The sequence below is a fragment of the Myotis yumanensis genome, unplaced genomic scaffold, assembly GCF_028538775.1.
Source record: "Myotis yumanensis isolate MYYU_CA2020_CCGP unplaced genomic scaffold, mMyoYum1.0.hap1 SCAF_16, whole genome shotgun sequence".
Taxonomy (NCBI): Eukaryota; Metazoa; Chordata; class Mammalia; order Chiroptera; family Vespertilionidae; genus Myotis; species Myotis yumanensis.
In genome coordinates, this window is record NW_027223767.1 from 40058812 (window position 1) to 40068390 (window position 9579).

The 9579-nt window shown below is 46.9% G+C and overlaps 1 long non-coding RNA gene across 1 annotated transcript; it reads right to left on the reverse strand.

Annotated features, from left to right (window-relative positions):
* Positions 1-860: 860 nt before the first annotated feature.
* LOC138994082 (uncharacterized) lies at positions 861-2971 on the reverse strand. Its single transcript, XR_011468384.1, has 3 exons — positions 2879-2971; positions 1925-2073; positions 861-949 (listed from the first exon to the last, which is right to left on the reverse strand). It is a non-coding gene; the product is annotated as an uncharacterized lncRNA (long non-coding RNA).
* Between the last annotated feature and the right edge of the window lie 6608 nt (positions 2972-9579).

Genomic DNA, 9579 nt, shown 5'->3' on the forward strand with positions numbered 1-9579 from the left:
TAATAGGTGAAATTGTTTGAGAACATGTTATGGGTGTGCTCATGAGCCCCCAGTAATGACCAAGAGAGACAGGAGCATGGTGGGATTTTGAGTGTGGATGACCAGCCAGTAACAGAAGGTATCAAAGCTAATATGCCCTCATTCCAATGCACAGGCTGGGGAGGCCATGGGCCGCCGGGGTTATAAGATGTGCTAGACGGCAGGGACAAGCAGGCAGGGCAGACCAGGGCAGAGGCTACGTGGGGCAATCGAGGTGGAAGAGTGAACAGAGAGCGCTGGGAGATGGAGCTTGTAGGGTCAGCCCAGACCATCGCTTTTGTCAGGGCTTCCTTGGGAGACCCAGGCTTATCCTCTGCCTCAGGAAAACTCTGAATCAAAGACCCCACCCACAGAGCCTATGTCCCAACTTATCCTAACACCTAACCGCTTACCAGCCCACGCCACTCAAAGCCCCACATCCCAAGGGCCAGGGTTGCTCTCGTAGAGTTATGCATCCAGTCCTGCTACATGTCGGTGTATTGCCTTAGAATAGGGTATCTCTACACTTGCTTCTGCTCCTATTCCTTCTGAGTCTTGCCCTTTAAAGGCTGCTACTAAAGGCCTGTTATGTGCCAGAAGATCATTATTTTCTTGACCAAAATCATATTCCCGGAATGCTTGAGAAAATATTATCATGCCCTTTGCCCTGGTTAGATACATGGACATGGAAGAAGGAAAGAAACTAGTTGGCAGACCTTGCCTCTGATCTATCCTGAGTGCCTTGTATTCATGGGCTTAGTACAGGGCACACAGTCCGTTCTGCTCATCCACAAGGGTCCACTAGAAAGAATGTCTAAGTGGGAAGAATGACACAGTCTCAGTAATGCAACAGGTAAGATTTATTTTGGACACAAGCTCTTTAGAATCAGAAACTCCACCACGGTCGATCTTCATGTTCTGGGATAGACACCTGTCAGGAATGATTTGTTAAAGAGTGTTGTTATGCCAAGCATTAGATTCATGTATCCAGGCACGCTTAAACCCCCCCACCCATTCTTCTTCCTTGTGGTCATCAACATCATCCTTTTAAAATATATATTTGGTCTTGACATTTCCTCCTCTCAGAAACCTCAAGCAGTCTGCCCAACTCTTTGGCAAGGCAGCTCATTCCTTTCTGGACCCTGGCTTGGATGATCCTCTCCTGAGATGGTGTAAATTCTACTGACCACAATCTCAATCACTTTCCCATCTCCAGCGTAGGACCCACATTTCCCCATCATCTGTACTGCCCTTCCTTACTGTGGCAAACTTTATGCCTCCTTTAAGGCATAAATGGTCTCCCTTAAATGTTCTCTACTCTCTGACAACCTTGCCAAGCCGCACTGATCCACCCACTTAGTCAAAACCAATAATTATTTCCTGTGCTTCCACAGACCTTAGTAGAAATTTGTGCAAAGGTGTGGTCACCCTGGGTTGTAATTATTTACATCGTTCTGTCTCCATGAATGAGCTGTGTTTACCTTTTTATCTCAACTACAGCACAATGCCTGACTGACACAGGAAATACTCCATAATTGGGGTTCTCTTTGCTTTCCCTCTGCCTCCTAGGATCACCCATTTTCTAGGAAGAGTGAAGCCCCCTTGGTGGGGAAGGGGATGGAGGGTGATAAACCCTGGGTCAATAATGACCTGTGAATCTCGGATCACGGTTACTTGTCTCAATTGAGAGCCCCCTCGGGGACAGAGACAGGGATAGGGCTTCTCTTTGAGGAGAGGGTCTTAGATAATGCAGCCAGGTGTCCTTCTGCCATTCACTTCCAGCCTCTTTCTCTTGGAGTTATCCAGACGTCTGTGTGCAGTGGACATGTGAACATCCATCAGCCCCAGGAAAGTCCACTGGGGAGTAGTTAACACCCTTGTCAGCTCTTAAGTGATTTATACTCACCATATACTCAGCAGGTTGGCAAACACGGCCACATCCATTGCTGCAGCATTTCATTCCCCTGGGACATGAGTAATCTCCCCAGCAACTATCTTCACAGATTCCAACGCCTCCACTGGTCACCTCTGGGCAGAATCCAGGTCTGTTTCCCCCTGAAACATACAATGGTGTTTGTGGAGTCTGGAATAGTCACTAACCAGGTATAAAAGCTGCTGTTAAAAGGCCTCACTGCTGGCAGGACTGCCACCTCTTTCATTTCTTCCTTTGTACTCCTGGACCCTCCCTCAGCCTTGGCAGCTCCACCCTCACACTGAAGCCCCCATTTTCACTCAGGCCCTTAAGAGAATGTTCTTCCTGCTGCAAAGGCTGCCCAGTCCCAGCAGGCAAGAAACCTGCTCTGTCATAAGCCTCTTCTTTCCTCCTTATAAGATATTAGAAACCTCTCTGATCCCAGACATCCGTCTTCCACCTCACACGTTCCCCATGTTCATCTCAGAGCTACTCCGTGTTGGAGCTCTACATCCCTGGCACATATAGAGAGAGCCCCAACTTTTAATAAGGCCCAACCTGATCTGATAAGAAGAATGGGGCCTTGGCTGGTGTGGCTCAGTTGGTTGGAGCATCGCCCCATATACTGAAAATTTTCAGGTTCAATCCCTATTGGGGGCACATATAGTAGGCAACCAACAAATGTTCTTTCTCACTTCAATCAATCAATCTCTCTCTCTCTCTCTCTCTTTCTCTCTCTCTCTCATCAATAAGCATATCCTCAGGTGAGGATTAAAAAAGAAGAAGAATGTGAAACGCAGGGTGATCACTCCTGAAGGTTAAAGAAAGTAGGTCTGATCAATGCCAAATCTCCGCTCTGCAGCCTGTTCCTGTGCCCCACCATCCCAGGTAAGAAGCTGGGCTCTGAGCCTCCTCTGCTCTCAGGTAGGACCCCCTCAGCACCCTTACCTCTATGAGGTCTCTGAGCGAAGGCCATCTCCATCCCCAAGATGACAAAAGCCACTAGGACAAAGGCTGTGCCTGTCTTCATGTTGGCCTTTGATGTCAATGCACACACTGAGCCCAGCCCCAATTTATACCCTCAGTGACACCAGAGAGGAATGTGAGGGGGGCAGTAGAATAGTAAATGTGTAACATGACCTAGTTACTTTGTTCTATTTCGTAACTGATGTCTCTCTAACTAGGGTATGTTTTCTGATAGATGGAAATCCAAACAGGAGAGTTCAGGCAAACTTTGTTCATTGCTACATCACAACTTGGCACTGGACTCCCTTGTGTCAATAGGAAAAGTGGCCAAAGAAAATAATTTTCTGTGTATAACTTAGAACTTCAGAGTAAGAGCTTAAACTATGCAGCTATGTGTTATGCCACATGGTGCTTCATGGAGGTCCGGTTCCAGGAAGATTCAATGTGCTTCTGGGAGAGATGGTGAACGGGTTGTGCTTTGGAGCCATCCAGGGCTGAGATCCCCAAGTAGGAGTGGAATGAGGACCTCCCCTTCATCACAAGGGTAGGTAGTGAGGTCGCTCATCTGAGGAAATGGATGTTCAAAGACCACAAGCTGGCAGGGCCGTTGGGGATGGAGAGACAGGGTCCACTCTTGATGGCTGGTGGTCTCTGAGCCTACCCTGCTCCATACTGAGAGGTCCCTAGAGAGAGGCCTGTGTGGGTGAGCTACAATGAGCTGAACTATAGGAAAAGAATGTTACATAATTTCAGAGAAGGGGGTATAGAGGTAAAACTCCAATGACTATAGGAATGAAGAGAAGCCTGCTTTGTCCTTGGGGATCAGATCAGGGACAAGCACCTCATGAGCACCTATGGGGAGGCAAGGATGAGGTACTCTGAGATCACAGGAACACTCAGTGAGCCAAGAGAGGAGGGCTCAGAACAGCCACCTCAGGTAGTTAGCTCACACCCAGCATCTCAGACTCTTTGGATGCTCTAAGGGTACAGCAACCAGGACCCCTCCACCTGAAGGAGGGACCAGAGTATCTGAAGAAGACATGCAGCTCGGTACAGGGTGGAGAACAATTGCCCAAGGCAGCACAGAGCACAACAGAGAGCACAACAAAGAACAAGCCCAAATGCAAATCCGAGGTGTCTGGCCAGATGCCAGACTGCTAGTAGCATGGCCTTGGTGAGTGTGTGGGGCCAAGGTGCACAGCCCCAAAGAACTTGCAGGAGAACCCTACAGAGCACTCTTGGTAAGGGGAGGACTCCCTAATCCCTCTCTACAAGTGACAATACCACAATAACTTAATTAACGTCATCTTCAAAGGTTTGGGGGTTTTTTGCATTATTTTCATGTGTTTGGTATGTGTGGGAGCACTCGCTCCTCGAAACCGCACATACTTCTGAATCCTGCTTGCAGCACCAAGAATTCGAGCAAGTTCCTCCTTGGACCCCGCTCACTATACTAACGTTGGGAGTACAGGTCCTGATCCTGCCCTACTACTCCAACTGTCAGGTCCAAGCCCCTCTGCTAGGGGCAAGACCTTCTTAGACACTGGGTGGTAGATGGAGAAGCCATGAGAAGTTGAGTAAAGGGAAGAGAAGGTAGTATTTTCAATGCTTCAAGAACTTAATGTCAGAATTAAGTTTGTCCCAGAGTACAATTAGCAAGAACTTTGTAAATGTAGACATACAAAAGGAGAGGTTTAAAGCACCCTTAGGATAAAGGCTAGAAACCTAAGGCCCTGATGTTTTGGGCATTCCTTATTTTGGCTTTTGTTGTTCCATTTCCTGACACTTTTAAAAGGTTGTTGAATCTCTGAATGAACTCATGAAAGAATGGTAGCCGCGTTCATTGCTTCCAGAGAAGAGAACTGGATACTTGGGCGTAGAGCTAGGAGGGAGATTTATTTTTTGTTGCATATGTTTTGAAATTTTACACAATATCTACTGTTACCTATTCAAAAATTATTAATTTTAAGACCATTGAGTGCATGATAGCAAAACTATTGGGGTGGGGAGGAATTCCCCACCACCCTGTTAGTATCAAGCCTGTCTTTCCCTAAAAAAAAAGTTCTCTTTTCTTTAAATAAATATATGTTACACAATTATCAATATCTAAAATGAAACTATTGTCAATGTAAGAAATGTCTACACCTGTAAATAATTTTAAAAATATATTTGTATTGATTTCAGAGAAGAAAGGAGAGGGAGAGAAATAGAAACATCACTGATGAGAGAATCATTGATCAGCTGCCTCCTGCTTGCCCCACACTGGGGATCAAAAACCCATAACCCGAGCATATGGCCTGACTGGGAATCGAACCATGACCTCCTGGTCCATAGGTCAACACTCAACCACTGAGCCATGCTGGCCAGCCTCCTTTCGATAATTTTTATGACTCCATTTGAGCCAAACTGATGCCAATTGCCGGGAAGCAGAATCTCAACAGATTGTGAGAATGGCAGTTTTGCAACTTATTTTATACATTAGAATAAAAGGAGGAGTTGTAAGGAGAATTACATAAAATTCACTGGTAATAGATTAAGGGGGCAGGAGAAAGCAAATCGGGGAAATCTCTGAGATTAGATAAAGAGCAAAACGGTGGGTACAAGATAGTTAACATCTCTAGCACAGAGAGGTGGTATTTGGGCAATAAGATAACAATGTGGTCTCATGCTCTGGTTGTGCAATTGTACCTTAGAGGAGCCTGTAAAAGATACTCTGGAATTTCCAAGGTATGTTATCTTAGTTGCACTAAGTCAAGAGACAGGCTCACTCAAAGGTAAAGATTAATCTTTGTCAAGGAAGCTCCAGGCCTAGGATGTGACCACCAGCCATGACCCACTTTGAGTTAGGAATTTTAATGTTCAGACCATCCTATGTGGTTATTTTCCATCCCTGAGTTTGTAAGGCCCGTCATGCAGGCCTCCCTTGCGCTTGTCAGCTTTGGTATGTGGCCCCCTTTTCATCCGTACTATTTAAAAAGGAGAAAAATGCAGTCACAACTTTTCCTCAATTTCTCTACCTTTTTCCATTTTGTCTGCTTAGGCTCCGTGGAACCCAATAGGAGAGGCGTTAAGAAGGGAGCACAGGTGGAGACAACTAGAAAGAGAGAGAGGACACGTCCCCTGGGTTTGGGAAGGGTGAGTATGGAAAGGAGCTCAGGACAGCCATGTGGCCGCTGAGCTCAGCCATGAGGAAGAACTGTGGTTCCTTTCATCATTCCCAGCTCAACCTGCATCCTTGGTCCCTGCTTCTGTTTGCTCAGCTCCTGGCCTCCTGGGAGGAGGATGCCTGGCATGGGAGTGTTACTGAAGATTCTGGGTCAGGGTGAGCTAGGGAGAGGACAAGAGTTTACATAAACCAGAGCATGAGGAAACAGACTCCCTCCAATAGGGAAAGAGGACCTGGGAGGCAGACACTGCAAGAGAAGTGAAAAGCACAGGCCTGACTTCCCGCAGCTGCTCCACCAACAGTAGTCTCTGCCCCTGTTCTGGCTCTGGCCTCCTCCCAGAAACCCAGAGAAACCTCAACTGAAAAGTCAAGTAAGGAGATACCAGCTCCCTGGTCTCAGGGTAAGAAAAGGAAGTTTTATGAAAAGAAGACAAAGGAAAAAACCAAAGTCTCATATTGCGCAACAGGTGAAGTCCCACATTGTCCCACCCAGAGGACTCCATGTTTCTGCTTGTAATTCCCGGATGAAGCATTTCTTCATGAGGGTAACCAGGTCTCCTGCAGCTTCTGGGGAATGGAGTTCCTCCCTTCTAATTTGCTCAGGGGCAGGGAGGTGTCGAGGAAAAAGATTCCACTGTGAGGGAGAGACCCAGATTCTGGCCCTAACCCTGCCCCCTCTCTAATAATAAAGCCAGAGACAGGCCACGGCTCTGCTCTAGACTTCCTGGGACAAACGAGAGGATACAATCTTCCAGATAGGAATTCAAGGTCTCCCCGGCCCCACCCTCAGAGGGTCACAGGAGTCTCAAGAAGGGGCAGGCTTCCCCTTCACCTGGCTGATGGGTTTTGTGCCCTTCATGAAGCCTCAGTCTTCAATTTCAGCTGCTGATGCAGACCCTCCTCTTGAGATGTCTCACCCATTATCGTCCATCATCTTGGAATGTGTCCACTTCACCCTGGGTTTCTCTTTCAGGGTGTTTTGTCTCACTTTCTAGAATGTTCCACTACCTTTCACACTGAGCTGGAGGGAGCCACTGGCGGTGACTCTTTAGTTGGTGATTGTATTAACTTCCTATTGCTGCTGTAAAAAATTACTACAAACTTGATGTCCTAAAACAGCACACATTTGATTCTCTTTAAGTTCTGGAGGTCAGAAGTCCAAAATCTGTTTCACTGAGCTGAAATCAAGGTGTCAACAGGACTGCTTTCCCTCTGGGGCTTGAGGGGAGAGACCATTTCCTTGACTTTTCCCGCTGCATTCTTGCATTTCTTGGCTCCTGACCTCTTCCTCCATCTTCAAAGCCAGCAGCGTAGCATCTTGCTTCAACTGTCTCATTGCCTTCTTGCCTTCTGTCATCAAATCTCTCTCTGCCCCCTCATTCAAGGATACTTATGACTACAGTTAGGGCCCAACCAGATAATCTAGGATAATCTCTCCCTCTCAAAATACTTAACTTGATCACATCTGCAAAGTCCTTTTTGTCATATAAGGTACTACTCACAGGTTCTGGGGATTAGGATGTGGACATTGGGGTGGCCTGCCTAGTGATCTATACTTTGTCTTAGGCTTGGGGGTCACCTACTCTGTCTCTCAACCACTTCCCTCAAAATAGAGTTGAGTATCTTTAGCCTAAGACTACATATACCATAACCCTTCAGGCCACCCCAACTTCCTCCATTCATTCCCTTTAGGCCCTAGGACAGTGCCATTCAATGGGACTTTCTGCCATGATGGAAATGTTCTATATTTTTGCTGTCCAACAGGGAGCCACCCACTAGCCACATGAGGCCAGGGAGTACTTGCAATATGACTAGTGCAACTGAATTATAAATTTAATTGACATGTAAATAGCCACTTATGGCTAGTGGCTAATATATGGAATAGCTCAGATCTAGGCAGATGGAAAGCAGAAACCAAGACCAGTCAGGCTCTTTTTCTGCTAGCCTCTTCTCACACCATTTTGGATCAGCTCTGCCCCAACCTCCTTCTCTCAGTCCCTGTGGAACCTAAAGGAGGTTTCTAGTGGGGCTCTGGGATGGTGGATGGCTGAGGGCAGGGCAAAGAAGGGAAATGTTTGTCCCCAGAGAGGCAGAGTCCCAGTTCCGCTTTTGCATTGGACTATGAACTCTCAAATATTCTACAAGGTTGTCCTCTTTACCCTACTTTCAGAATGAGCTGTCCTTTTTGGCTCCACAGAGGCATGTCACAGGGAGCACAGAAGAAGGGACTAACCTGGGACGTGGTACTGGCCGAGTTCCGCTCTGTCACCCATCTGTTGGGTGGCCTTCAGCAACTCTCTTCTCAGTCCTTGGCCCTCAGTTTTCATAATACGAGAGGGTTGGATGAGACCGTCTGAGAGGTTCCTCCCAGCTTTAATAGACTACAATTCTGTGTTTTGTAGATCAAAGCTTGATTGTGCACGTAATTCAATCTCAGAGCCCTGTTCTGACTCATGTAATAGTTCTGATTGAAGGGTTATTGAAGGTTACTCCCACAATACTCCAGAACCAAATCTGACTTCTTCTGTCCTCATGATAACACTCCACCTTTGCTTTGGGTTTAGAGAGCTGATCCACTAACTAATCTAATCCACATCATGGCACTAGGAAGACAGACACAATGCCCATTGTAAGTGAAAAAGCTAGGCTCAGAGAGGAAAAGAGAATGTTCCAGATGTCAGACCCTGTGATGGGTGCTTTACAATCTCTATATATAAAAGCTTAAGCAACTATCCAACCGTTCAACTGCCCGACCATCCAACTGGTAGCTATGATGCGAAATGACCGCCAGGGGGCAAACGTTCCAACCAGTAGCTATGATGCCCACTGACCACCAGGGGGCAGACGCTCTACGCAGGAGCTGCCGTGCTGTGGTGACTTGGCAACTGCGGTTCTTGGGTGACGCACCCAGAACCAGAGAGGAGGGAGCCTGATTCCAGGGTGCGTCACCCAAGAAACTCCCTCTCGCAATCGGGGACCCCTCGGGGGATGTCAGAGAGCCAGTTTCGGCCCGATAACCACAGGTCAGGCCGAGGGATCCCACTGGTGCATGAATCTATGCACGGGCCTCTAATAACCTCATAATAGTCCTTGCAAATGGATAATATTGCCCCCACTTTACAGGTGTAAAAATTGAGGCCCAGTAAGGCAAGATGACTTTCTTAGTGATATGCTGATAGTAAGTGGAGGCCCATTTTTATGACTCTGAACTACCTCGACTTGCCTCTATATCGTACTGCTGCTGCTATTTACAACTTCTCTACCAGATGTTGAGATGATAACCCTTAGCATCACAGCTGTCCTTTCAGATCATCCCCTCATGGTGCTCTCCAAACAGACCTACAAGCCTTAGCAAGTCACATCATCTCTGTGCCTGTTTTCTCATCTGTAAAGTTGAAGGTAAGAATCCCAAATTCATAAGGGTGTTAAAATCCTTGGTGAAAGTATTAAGTGAGATCATGTCTTTAGAGCATTTAGCCCATTTGAAGTCCTCAGTAATTGCTCATTCTTATGGTGT